We start from the raw sequence: 14,308 nt of genomic DNA on the forward strand, positions 1-14,308 counted from the left end.
TTCGGATAAAGGCACTGTCATCTCCTGGCATTAAAATGCAAATGCTCTTGGAATAATAACTGCCACAGATCGAAGACTTACAAGCCTATGCCAAGCCAATGCCCAGCGTTTGGCCAACATTAACTTGCTAATTCTTGCAACCACTCCATGAGGTAGGTATCAGTGTCCTCCTGCTACACAGACGTTAAGCAGCTTGTGGAAAATCACACAGCTGGATAACAACCCAACCTGTGATTTGGATCCGGGTCTGTTTGATGCCAAAGGCCATACTACTAACCACTGCCTATATTTATCTTGCAAATTTAGCTTGCAAATTAAACAATAAATTGTCAGCAGGTATGAGGATCATGGCACATCCCACAATGATTACTAGCTTGTAGAGAAGCACTGGGAGGATGTAAGTTTGATGAGGCATTTGGGACCATTGCAAATTCCTTGACCAAGAAGAGCAAGGTTAGGGTGCTTTAGTAGAGAGGGGGCCAACAAGGTAATATCTCCATACACCGCAAGCTCCATGTAGACTGAAAGAAAAGTTCAAAAGCTAGCCCTTCTAAGAAAACAAGAAGTGTCAGTATTGGCGTCGGAGAAAAAGATGATAAACCTTAGGGTGCTTCAGCAAAGGGCTGCTGAGTAGGAGAGAATGTGCAATGCTTTCTACATTGTTTCTGGCAAGTTATAGTCTGCACAGATATTATGGGATTCAATTTTGTTTTAATTGTTACGGGAAGTATGATGGTGGATCCTTTTGTTATCTTTTTTATTTTTTATCTTTTGCATATAATCACTGGTCTGTTAATAGGTTTTTAAATTCAGACTTTTGTAGACTGAGTTTTCATCAAACTGATTGTAGGTCTGAGCGTGATCCTGGAATGCCGTCAAAGGAAATGTTAATTCCTTCACCTTAATTAAGCTTCGCATGCTTGGTAAATTACAACTACCCCTTTTAATTATTTTTTGTATATATTGTTGGAGATTAAAAGGAGTGGCATAATTAATATAAAGATTGCTTCTCTTCTGAAAGGTGCAGATTCTGTCTGGGCTAGTGAAATAATGAGGCTGGAATGCTGAAGACAGCTCTGGGCACTATTGCCAATTCGACGCACACACACCACAGTCTAACAAGATGCTTTTTTACAAAAGCTAAAGAACTTAGCAGTTCTAGTTTATATATCTGGGGTCATGATGCTACAAATTGATGAACAGGGTGGCAACGATGGCACAAGGAGAAAGGACCCTGGAAGTGGAGACACAAGAAACTGAGTTTAATTTTCTGTCCTTCCACCAACCCCTGTGACCTCCAGTGAGTTAAGTGGACCCTCTGAACTTGCATTTCCTCAGCTATGAAACAGAGACAAGAGCTCAGAGAACGGAGCCCAGAGAGTCCCATAGTGGATGATGGGACCAGTACTCACCCCCATCCTACCTGTCCTCAGACATTGGCTTCCTCCTGCCCGCAAGGCCAAATAGGATCAGCTCAGATTCAGGACACTACGGAGTCATTCTAGGAACATTCGCTCTCGCTCAAAACAGGGAGACTAAACTCTAGTCTAAGTGGGTTCTGAGATGTTTTTCTGTTTTCAAAATCAAAGGAGCAACTTTTTAAAAGCTGAATGACTCAAAAAGAACTTACTAATGAGTTCATAATTTCCTTTATAATGCTTTACGAAGTCAGAGGTAATCTGTGTTTCCCTAAATGTGTTGACATTTGAGCTTACTTTTAGGGGCACTAAATGTGAGCCAAGTGTGGGCCTGGTCCTGTGCTAAAAATAAATACTTCACAAACGTTACGTCAGACAATTCTCATCGGTAGCTTTTTTGCCATTATTCTCACTTCGTAGAGTAGGAAGCAGGCAGACACATTAAGTGCACTCCCGTCCCCACAGTTAATTTATAAGAGGCCACGCTGGGATTGGAACCTAAGACGTCCTGTCTACACACAAAGCAAGAGCCCTCTGACTTCTGCGATATACAACCTCTCAAATGAGAACCTTTCCATACATAACCCAGAACAATGATGGCTGAAATTATGAAAACATAACAAGTGACTTTACAAATGTTCTAGGTTACAAGTTAAAGACAAAGAATATTAAATTTAAATTAAATCTCATAAGTGTCCATTCTCTGAAAAACAAAAAAAAATAAATAAAAATAAATTTAAATTAAAAAGGTAAAAAAAAAAAACAAGTGACTTGCATAGAGTGACTTTTTGATATTATTAAAGGTGTAATTATTAATAATATTATCACTATTCACTCTTCATGGCATATTATAAAATACCCACACAGATACCATTTAAGACAGAATCTTTTGGTACTTTCTCTTTAGGCTAAATCTTTTATTTGTGTTTGATTTTTTTTCCCTGTTTTTAGAGAAGTAATTACATAGGCAATGTGATAGCTTTCAAATGATCTTGACCATAAACTTAGAGTATGAAAAACATTTTACACTGTAACCGGACAGCAAACTTGTTCCACAGTGACAATATAGGTCATATCCTGTGTGTAGACATGTAAACACACACGCGTGTGCCTATGCACACACCATGGCTTGCAGCTCAGATGGGCTTAACACTAAACTTTTCTCATTAGTACATGTACCTCAAGGAGATTTAACTTTAAATATTTTGTCTCTGGTCTATGAATTTAATTTGTGAATCATAAAAAAAGGTACCTGGCACTTTCTGATAGTTTTCTAAATGAATGAAGACATGGACTGTGCTTTGGTACATAACTTGCACACTGTGTGAACTACTCATATATATTCCAGTTTTCCATTCTTCATGCTGTTGCTTAATATGCTAACACTCTTGGGGGTAGATGTGGGGAGGAGAGGTTACAGGTGCATGGGATTAGCAGTTCCTAAGTGGGTAACCAGCCATACTCATCTCAGACCTACAAACAGGCCTTCCTCCGGCACAAAACTCTAACCTTTTCCCACCCCCAGATGTATTTCCAGAAACTATAATATTTGGTTAAGCCAACTCTAATTTATAAAAGAAAATTGAACTCTTTCTCAAATGATGGTACTTTATGTTATTACTAATAGTGAGAGCAAGAATTGCTGTTCTGTAAGACATTCCATAGTCTCTCTCAAAAGCCCATTCTAGCATATCTGACAACCCTCAGTATCAGAATTCATTTTCAAACTTATAGTTGTACTTTAGAGCTGCAGACTGAATAGATGCAAACAAAAGAAATGACTTTTTGGTTACTAGCAGTGCAGTACACAGACATGTAACAAAGACTATTAAAAAAAGTCCTCAAGTGGATTATTTTTCACTAAATATGAATCACAAGCCCAACTCCTTCAGCAACTCAAGATGTATTAAGATTAACCTCCATTTTTAACCTCCCGAATTGCCCCTGGGGGCTCATTCACATATACAGGACTAGTTACCTGACATAGGAAGATAAATCTATCATGTGCGTGATGGGGGCTGGGGGTGGGAGGTAGCTCATTGACTATTCTAGTTTGTTATATGAATGTATTTTGCACTGACTGCTATTTGAATGACTCGTGCTGCTATTCCTGCTTACTTTTACTCATTTTTCCATCAATTCTGACATTATTAAAGAATTTTGATATTATTTCAAAATTGAAATTATAATCCTCTTAAATGTATTTCTTTGAGAAGATAAATTTGTCCTTCAAGCTGCTGCTGTTGTTACTATTTACCTTTGTGATGCTGACCACAGCATCTGGGGACTCTAGGTGCAAGGTCATTTGAGTCAGCAATGACCTTGGAAAAGCTACGGACCTGGCCAAGCTGGTTGCCCTGCCGTGCCCTACAGCACCTACTTCACAGGATTGTTGAATGATGAGACTCTCTTTTATTAATAGCACTGAGCTATTTCAATACTTGTCTTTTCAAAAGCAGAGAAACTATGGTGGTCCACATTCTGGGAGCTTGTTCAAAGAGTTTTCTTCAGATTAGCTTCCCCTTATTTCGGCTTCTACAGCCTCAAAGAGTTTTGGAAAAACTTGGCAAGTTTTAGGTTTTGTAAACAAAGAAAAAAAAACTTTAAATTTGCCTAAATTTGCACTTAGGGACATTGCAAAGACACAAATTTGTGTCTATTGAAAGACACAGGGAAAGAAAAGCTTTTCGTAGATGGTAGAGGCTGGTTAAAAAGACTTGCTCTGTAGTTTTGTTCAGGAAATACATGAATCTCACAAAACTATTGGACTGTATCTCCAGGTATTTTTTGTCATTTTTAAGCCAATTCAATAATACTAAAAAATGTAAGACTATGGAAGTACCTGAGGTTTCATCACTAAATGCAAATAATTAGGTCCCAAGCAAAAAAAAAAAAAAAAAAAAAAAACACATGAAATCAAATAAAAGTATAAATTCCATGTTTGAGATGAAAGCATGATATTATAGCTATGGATATAGAAAAGGTCCCACTAATTAGGAGAAAACCAACTCAGTGCCCAGTAAATGTGGGAACAAAAAGATGGAAGACAGGAAATACAGCATTTTACAGTACTGAAACATGGTAGGTCTATTAGCAGTTTCGGATGTGTGTGTGCATGTATGTGTTTTAGTTTTGAAATCCCATCTAAACCAGTATCTCTGTATGGGACAGCTTTACCCTCTCACTGAAACAGACTCTCAGAGGGGTCGTTAAGCATCCATTTCATGCTTTCATCCTCTCTATAATATTTCTTCTTATTAACCACTCAGGACTGTAAAATTGCCAGAAATAAGAAAACTATCAGAAAAGGCTTATTAAACAATAAATGTCCTGGAACCAGATAAACAGACTTCCTAGGAGCAGTGGAAAAAAATGGCTAAGGGCCACATTAATTATAAGTTTTAATTTCCAAATCTAAACTTCCAAACTCTTTTTTCAAAAGTTTTCCTTTAAACGATTTCTCATTTGCTTGCTTCAGGGAAACAGTAATAATTTCTAGTTAAGTTTAAAAGAAGAAATTTCCCCTGGTTTATCAGTATGTATATTATGTTTCTATGCTAGCATTTATGTCTTAAAGGTGTCTAGGTTTTATCAAAAGGTCTGTGGTATAATAAAATAATGTTTAAATTTAAGATATTAAAATACCAAAAGCACATGCAGCCCCCTAGCATCCAAAAAATGCTACCAAAGATGATTTTTTCAACATGAAAGAGAAGTGAGTCCAATCTCAGCTATATTTCCCATTTAACTGGACTCATGCCTCTTTACCAGAACTTTCACCTAAATACACAAAACCACACATGTCAGTGTGCTCATCAACTATGTAACATTGGTTGAGCATCTATCTATTCTGTGCCAGATTCTATACCAGGTACTGAGTATATAAAGGTTAAAAAAAAAATCTCCATTCAAAAATTCAGCATCTAGGTGGGGCATCGTGGCTCACATCTGTAATCCTAGCGCTTTAGGAGGTTGAGGTGGGAGGATTGCTTGAGGCCAGGAGTTCTAAATCAGCCTGAGCAAGAGCAAGACCCCATCTCTACAAAAAAAATTAGCCAGGCATGGTGGGGTGTGCCTGTAATCTAGCTGCTTGGGAGGCTCTGGCAGGAGGATTGCTTGAGCTCAGGAGTTGGAGGTTGCAGTGAGCTATGATGATGCCACTGCACTCTAACCTGGGCAACAGAGAGAGATTCTGTCTCAAGAAAATAAAAAATTTCAGCATCTAATTGGATGGACAGATTGTAAACTGATGAACCAAGTGAAACACGGCAAAGTGCTATTGTCAAAACCTAATCCAATGCCCGTGGAGGGAGCAGCTAACTCTACCTGGGAAGATTAGAAAAAGTTCACCCAAGTGGGGTCAGGGGAACAAGGTCTTAAGGTGTGAGATGTCTTCCAGGTGAAGGAGGGAGGGAGGGACATTCTAGGCAAGGAGGACCCTAGAAAAGCAACAATGGAGAGGCTGGGAGTAAATAGGAAAAAGTAGTGAGAAATGGAATTACCCCCATAGATTTGGCAATTAAAAATATTAATACAAGACAGATTACACTGGGTTGAGACATGAGCAATAGTTTAACATGTGAGGCAGAAAGTATAGGCTCCTCTTAAGAAATGTGGTGTAGAAGGAAAGTAGAGAACCCAGCAATAGCTTAAAAGAGAGTTTGCAGGGATCAGTGACTAGGGCTGAGGCTGGGATCTGGACCCTTCCCTGAGGGAAGGCAGGAGGACCCCTGGGACCAGTGTGGGAAGTGATGATTCTCCCCAGGGGTGTCGGCCCCAACAGAAAGAGTTTCACACTGAGACATGCATGCAATAAATGAGAACCCACAGTGGCTCAATTATTATTGAAAAAGTTCTGCCTGAACAAATATTAAATGTGAAGAATACTTGCATTTTCCAGCGTTTTAAATTACTTAACCTTCATAGCCTACCACACTTATATCACATCAATGTTTTCTGACCAAAGTTGAAGATGAAAAGGAATTTTCAATAGCCACGGCTCCAACCCTTCTCTATAAAAGAGACCACGTCTTACACTGCCCATGCATGTGATAACAGCTGGAGCTGATGGAACAGAGAGGAAGAGTCTGGAGCCGCAGGGGGGCTTCTGGCCCACAATGCAGGCAGGTCCCCTGCACGGTCGGTCCGGCTGGGGAGGAGGCAGGGATGGAGCTCTCGCGCTTCTGACTTAGCTGTGACTCACAGCCTGGACTCTCACCAACCCTCAAGTTTTGTTTTTAAAGTTGCAGGCTCTCAAGAGGTTTGGTTTGACTTTTAATCAGATTTACTTTTCATATCTATTCAACAGTATGGAAACAGCCTAGAAAAGCATCTAAAAATGAAATTCCATTTACTTGAGTAATTTTTAAAGGAAAGAAGACTCACATTTTCCAGATTGCAGGGAGAAAGCAGGTTTGGATAATTCCGGGGGAAGGAGGAAGGATGGCCCGACGGCCCTCGGACCAGAGAACTGAGCTAGGGGCAGGGGAGACACCCTGGTGCAGAGAATGAATGGCCAGTTGCTGGGTGCGCTTGTCTCCTAGGCCTGTGTGGTCCACGAATTCACACTCCCTGGCTACCTGGCTGGCTACCTGACCTCTGAAAAAGCCGAAGTTGTTTCTTCCCACACACCACCTGGAATCTCCACCCTCCCACTTTCCCCCCCAGCTCTTGAAGGGGCCCAGCCTGGGACTGGCTATACACACTGCAAGAAAGCATGCTGCAGGCACACCCAAAGCCAGTTTCCTCTAAAAAAAGAAAAAAAACTCAAAGCAAAAAAAATATTATTTAATTGTAATTAAAATTCCTATTTGAAAGTGGAGTATGACTCCAGATTAAAAAGAGCTTCTAGGCCAGGACACAACAGCCAAGCTGAAAAATTCACCATAGTCAGCTAAACCCTGTGTTTGAGAGTTGTTGGAAAGGCTTCCTTTGACCCACACAAAGAGGACTGTGGAGAATCAAATTAGAAGAAGTGTTTTGATATCACTGAAACCTAAGTTTTCACAGAAAGCTTTACCTTAATATAAAACTATTATCAACAGAGCACAATTTAAAAATCAGCTCCTAAGAAATACAGTCGTATTAGGACACAGATGAAAATCCTATAATCACATGCTAATAGCTGAAAATGTACTATAATTGCCTGCTAATTGCCATGGAAAACTACAGGATTAATATTAACAATGTAACTAATATATCCTGATACAGGGAAGATTATTGTGAACCAGAAGTTAAGACAGAGATTGAATAAAGGGCACACAGTTGGTTTCACAATTAACTACAACCTTTATCAGTAACGGCTACCCTGCATGTGTCTGTAGAGTAATGATGCTTATTCGGACGCGCTTGTGGAGTCAGGCTCACTGCATCCCAACCCACACCGCCCATTCTGAAAGTACAAAGCCTGTGCTGTGCATTGTTGTGGAACATCTGCACCACAAAGTAGTAAAGGAATTCTTCATTCTGTTCAGTGGAGAGAAATTATATGCAAATGTGCTACAAATTAACTGTTGTAGCTTCTGGTTTTTAATTCTATTTGAAGTGAATATAAGTTGTTGAATGTCTTCTAATTTTCCTTCTTCATTGAAAGGTAGCAAATAGAAAAACATGCCTTCCCGAGAGAGTGGCTTTGGAATTACCCACTGTAGGAGGAAGCTTGATTAACACCTAGTTCAGTTCATTTGTTAATTTGTGATTCATTTCAAATATTTTTAAAGTGGCTCACACAACTGTGCAAAACTGGGCAACTGCACTGTGCGAGCAAGTCCCAGGGAACCCCCTCCCTGCTCTATGTACTTCCAATTCAACTGCCCCAGGCTCAACTCAATACCTGGCCAGCCTCTGCTTTTCCAGCACTGGCCACGTAACTGCTCCTGTCTCCAGTCTCTCGTGGCAGGGCATCCACCCAGCTAGCAAGGCTGAGCTTTTCTTTCATGATCCTTTTCTCCCCCCACAGCCAGGCAGTCATCAAGGCTCTATCAGCCCTGCAGTTTGTCTCTCATTCCTGGTCAGCCCTGTGTTTCCCTTGGCAATGCATGCCTCTGCGCGCTTGTCTGTCACCCGCTGGTCCCCATCGCCAGTCTCTCCTCCACTGCCTCCCATCCCCCAGGAGGCTCAGAATTACCTCTCTGAAATACAGATATCAACCCACTGCAACCCTGCCATCAATCCTCAGTGGTTACCCAAAGCCTCCGAAATCGAGTACTGTGACTCATTAAAGAGAAATTTCATTTCATCACAGGATTCTATTTGCCTATCACTTCTTCACGTCCTCCACTGTCTGTCCTTATCAGAGTTCTGGGAGGACTGATGTGCAAATTTAACACAGCCACTTGGATGAATGGCAATATGTCAGTCAATTGCTATTATCCCTCTCCTACGTATCCCAGGATCGCTAAAATCCACTTTGTTCAACCATAGAAAAATATGGATTCTCTAAAAACAAGGTATGCAACATAAAAAAGTATAAACATGTGCCACACACACACACTTGACTATCTCCCCAACAAAACTGCAAAACAAGACTTTGTGTAACCATGATAGTGTTAAGCTGCAGAGGATGAGAATCTCAATATCTGGCTTGATGACTCATGATCCTCTGCAAAGACTCTGGGATAGGTTTTTGCAGAGGAACTGAAATAGCATTTCCACAACATTCTACCTGCAGCTCTGAGGTTTGGCAGTGGGACTCAGGTGGCAAGAATGAGTGGAGCTCCAACACCTGGAGCCTGTTGGGTCTGTGGACCCCTCTCCTCCCTCCCAGGGTCAGCCGACCTCCAGAGTTTCAGCCTACACCACATGGAAACAGCCTGCCTAACCAGAGCTTCTCTTAGAGCTTGAGACCAACAAATTCCATCTATGCTTCATATCCCTGCCACTCCAAGATTCTCCGTAAAGAAAGCAAGCCTTTCCACAGCCCCGTTTACATGGGACTTCCTTCATTCATTCAAATCCATTAACACTCTCACTAGCATGCGTGAGGGTACCCACCCTCCTGCCTTTGCTGACAGTCTTTTCAGACTTTATAAAATAATGTGCAATCTCATTTTTATTTTTATTTTTTTTTTGTCTTGATACCGTACCTCTGCATGTGCTATTTCCATGGCTTGCAGGCACCCGTTCCTACTTTTCTGACCTCATATGCCCCTGTTATCCTTTCAGACAGGTCTCGGAAACATCTTCTCTGGGAAACACTCCTCTGTGCTGCCACTTACCATGCGATGTCTTAGCTGTTCATTTTTTTGACCCTGGACTTGAGCAGTTTGGAGTCAGGGTCTGGCACATAGCAGGTGCTCAATAAACAAGTATGGAATGACTATGCGTCTACTCAAACTGGTGCTAACTAATATGGGACCACACTGACTCCATGTCTCTTTATAAAGGAGCTTTCACACTCAGAGACAAGGAAACTACAAACATAATTTAAGTAGCTATTCCACATAGGAGATATAACTGACATAGGAATGCTCATTGGACCGTAGAATGTAAACTTATTTATGACTTTGAATAATTGTTGTTATTCAAGGAGCTTACAAGAAAGAACTTGTGAGACTTGGAGAAATTTGCTTGAGTGTTTTGAAAAGCACTTGGGCCTGGGTTTGTTTGGTTTACTATTATCAAGTTAGAGCTAATTGCTAATGTTTTCTTCCCCTGCATCCAACTCCTGCCAAACAGTTTATGACCTAATGCACAAGAACTGCACATCTAAACTGGCGTTCATAACTGTCAGAGCCGGCAGCGGCCAAGAGTCCCACCACCCAGACTGTAAAACGTCCTCCCGGTCTGGAGAAGGAGGCACATACTGCAGGATCGGTCACTCCATGGAATCAGCATCTGGTGCGTGCCAAGAACCCGCTAGGGGTGGGATACAAAGACGACATACAGTTGAAAGAGGGCATCAAATTGAAAAAAAAGGGAGGGAGTGTGCAAATTCTGGCATTCTAGGGTTTCCATCCCACCTACACCACCAGGTGTGTGACCTTGGGTACAATTCTTACCCCTCGCCATCTCAGCTTGTAAACAACAAAACGGGTTGTTTGAGGATGAAAGACACAATGTCTGATGTAGCTAAAGAGCCTGGGACGTAGGAGGCAGTAAGCAAATGGCAGCTGTGGTTAAGGTACAGCTCACTCCTTCAAGAGGCCTGCCTCCTGCCAGATTAATGGCAGCCTCACACACACCTCCACTCACTCATTCATTCACTCATGAAATATGCACTGAACACTATGTCTCAGGCCATGTGCTAAGCATGAGGGCTAAAGCAGGGAACAAAAGAGACATGTCTCTGCTCTTGTGGCGTTCACCTTCTAGTAGGAGAGGGAAAGCAATAAGAAATAGAAACATAAACAAATAATATGTTGGGTGGGGAGGAGTGCTCTGAAGTAAAATAAGGGGAAAAGTGAAAAGTGAAAGGGCATGCTATTCAGGTTAGGTGACAGGGATGGTCTCTCCGATGAGGCTGTGAAGAAGTGAGGGAACAGCGGTGTGAGTATCCATCCAAAGGGCATCCCAGGCTGAGGGGCAGCCGTGCGGGGACAGCCTCCTGGGGAGCCTGCAGAGCCAAGGCTCCAAGCCCTGCGAGGAGCGGCCTCCTTCCCTCTGCCCCCGGCTTTAGGATCCCACTCTTCTTTGTGTGGACCCACAGACACAATCCCGCTGGGCACGCTGGAGGGCCTCTGCCCCGGGCAGCCAGCACACCACGGGGCTGCTCGGAGGATTAGGTGTAGGAGATGAGGGGCAGCCTCGAAGAACCACTGACCCCCTAGTCCACGTAAGATAAGTGTATGTAAGGAAAGATGCCAGAATGTTTGCCAGGCATCACTATATGGGATGCAGGAGATGATGCACATCCCTAAGTGTGAGTGCTGAGGGGACGCAGAGCAAAGGAAAAACACAACTAGAGGTGAGAGCCCCGTGAGTGAAGGCTTGAGGTGCAGGTAGAGAGGCAGGGTGCAGGAGGGAGGCCCAGGCACCTCTGAAAGTGAGATGAAAAAATTACACATGCCCATACGCACAAAACTGTGTTGTGCACAATTTGGAATTTGAGGTTCTCTAAAGCCCATCATGCACAGACTCCAAGAGCCACTGGTTAAGAACCCTTGTATGTAAAGGGACCTCATCTTGGTCTCTATCTCTAGCTTCAGGGTCACTACCTGGTTGGGTCAGTTGAACTTGGGGAACATATGTGCTGGTGCAGACTCAGAAACTGCAGCTTTTAAGCCTTGCCTTTAACCTCCAGCTTAATGGAGGTTTTGAAAAAGAAATGCATTAAATAATTTTGGATTCTTCCTTTTCTTGGCTAGACCATTAGAAGGTTCTCAACCCAAATTGGCACATGTATAGCACATGTGCCGCCTGCCTTCCTTCACCCTCAGCAGGCGCTGATAACCCTCTGCAATACTCCTGGTGGAGCCAAGTGGTGGCCTCAACACCACACCCCAGAGTCACTGCAGATGGTGGCACGTGACACACAGACATCTGTGCTATTGGAGCATCAGCTCTTCTTTATACAGGAAGTGGTGTGTTCAACCCACTGGCAGAGGAACACATAGTCTGATTGTTTGTTTTTTTTTTTTATCTAGCAAAAGAATGAATTATATGGGATTTTTGCATATTTCCTCACTTTGTGAGTGGTTGTCAGGTTGAGGTTAGGAATAGAAACCATGCTCAGAAAATACATGTTCCATTTGAAGCTAAGGGGCTGATTTATGCCTTGGTCTTGGGTTGAAAGCATGCAGCCCAGCTACCCTTGAAGCTACTTAGCAAAGTCACAAATCTCAAAGATGAAGCGAGTGTGTCTATGCATGTGCATATCTGTGTGCTCACATGTGTATATAGGAAGAGAAGTCTGAAAACAGCCAGAAGGTATTAAAGAAGAAAGATAAGATTTGAAGTCTTACAAAATCTGAAAAATCACTTGGGTCTCAGAAGAGTAAACCCTGTAACAATATCAAAGTCGAATCAACAAGTATGCCAGTAAAATGCTCTTATTATTTGCCTTATTTGGACCTGGTCCATATTTCTATTTAATTGCCCCTCTCATTTTCTTGGGTAATAATTATAAGGCTAACTTTTCAAATAAAGTAAAATTGTTTCTCTGTTCTATGCAGATTTGTTACAAAGCAAGTTAAGGCAAGTATTCCCAACTGGGGGGTCACTAGGACCCAGCCGGTCTGGGGGTTCACTTTTCATCCCAGGTTGGGAAGACTGCTCCTATCCCAGCTCTTGCACTAATTATCTGGGACAAGTCACTGACACGGTGGGTGGTGAGCCTTTCTAGGCTTCAGTTTCCTTGTTTATTAGATAAATATGTTTGACTAGTTAATAGAATGGGTGTGTGTCTGTGATTGGGGCTTGTGAGTGGCTTAACCATTTTGCAGGACAAACCAGTAACTAGTAATAGTTTAAATATGTTCTATGGTGCATCTATAACCTTAACTTAGGTACTAAATGCTCTGCCATTGATCAAGGAGCCCTAGCAAGGGTGAAATGGAAAGTCTGAAAAACCTTCATTGCAGGGTATAAGAAATCAAGGAAAACATCTTTTAGATGGCTCAGTAATACATTCTGATAGTTAACATGATAGAAATCTTCACTTTTCCTGCACTCACTGGGACTGCTGCCTCTTGGTGTGTAAAATGGTAACAGCCTATGTATGAGAAATGACTTATTTCTTGCAGAAACAGCATGTAGATAAAGTGGTAAAATTATTTAGAAACACATGCATCACTGTGTTTGAAAATAATTTTTGGAAACTTTTTTTTTTTTTTTTGAGATATAATCTCTCTCTGTCGCCACCTGGGGTAGAGTGCAGTGGCATCATCCTAGCTCAAGCAACCTCAAACTCCTGGGCTCAAGCGATCCTCCCACTTCGGCCTCCTGAGTAGCTGGAACTATGGGCGCATGCTACCATGCATGGCTAATTTTTTCTATTTTTGGTAGAGAAAGAGTCTCACTCTTGTTCAGGATGGTCTCAAACTCCTGACCTCAAATAATCCTCCCACCTGAGCCTCCCAGAGTGCTAGGATTACAGGTGTGAGCCACCGCACCCAGACAACTTTTGGAAACTTTAAGATCCATTCCCTGATTTTCTTTGCTCTGTATCTGAGAGGTTGATTTCTGCAAACTTCATTTTGCAGAATGCAAGATGAAGTAGGTAGTTCTGGGTAGTTCCCTCCTCTTTGGAGACATTCTCTGCAGCTTCTTGTAGACTCAGCCTCCCTGAACTCGGGTCTCTGTGTCTTCAAGTCACTGAGGCCACTGGGCTCTGTTTGGGTTGTTGCTTCTGCACCCATGGTCTGGGAGATGCCGCTAGGCAGAAAGTCGGGGCAACTGTGAGACTACTCTCTTTGTTTCTGTATCATGAGGGATCACAGTACTGTGCTGTCTATTGTTGAATGTCCAAAAACAGCTGTCTAATCTATTTGTGCAGTTTCCAAGTTCTTTACTGTGAGAGGGGAGGCCCTACTTTGCTCTGTATCTGAGAGGTTGATTTCTGCAAACTTCATTTCCTAGAGTCACGTGCCTGCTGGCTTCAGGTTAAACTCTGCCAATGGGAAGCGATGGCAGGAGATCCAGAAGTCGGGAGAAGCCAGGCCATTTCTCCTCCTGTCTCTTGGCATGGAGAGTGCCTCTGTGAATCTGCCTCCCATTGGGAAGCTGGGGCTCCCTCTGTGGTCCCAGCTCCTGCTGGGTGGCTCCTCTAACACCCACCCCCTCTTCCCTTTGACTCTCCAGCCCCTACAGGTACTAGCTGGATTGCCTCACTGTACCTTCAGCCTTTCCAGCCTTGGCAATGAACACCCTCCACTGAACTACCAGGCATGGGCTCTGCCTTCCCAACCAGACCCTGGGTGATGCGCCATCCAGGGGGCTACTGGTCTCTAGAG

At 42.5% G+C, this 14,308-nt stretch overlaps 1 protein-coding gene across 3 annotated transcripts in view; it reads right to left on the reverse strand.

The window, feature by feature from the left end:
• The window catches only part of GRHL2 (grainyhead like transcription factor 2), a 159,645-nt gene that overhangs the window by 72,969 nt on the left and 72,368 nt on the right, over positions 1 to 14,308 (reverse strand). The window lies entirely within an intron of this gene.

The sequence above is a fragment of the Microcebus murinus genome, chromosome 7 (assembly GCF_040939455.1).
Source record: "Microcebus murinus isolate Inina chromosome 7, M.murinus_Inina_mat1.0, whole genome shotgun sequence".
NCBI classification, from domain to species: domain Eukaryota; kingdom Metazoa; phylum Chordata; class Mammalia; order Primates; family Cheirogaleidae; genus Microcebus; species Microcebus murinus.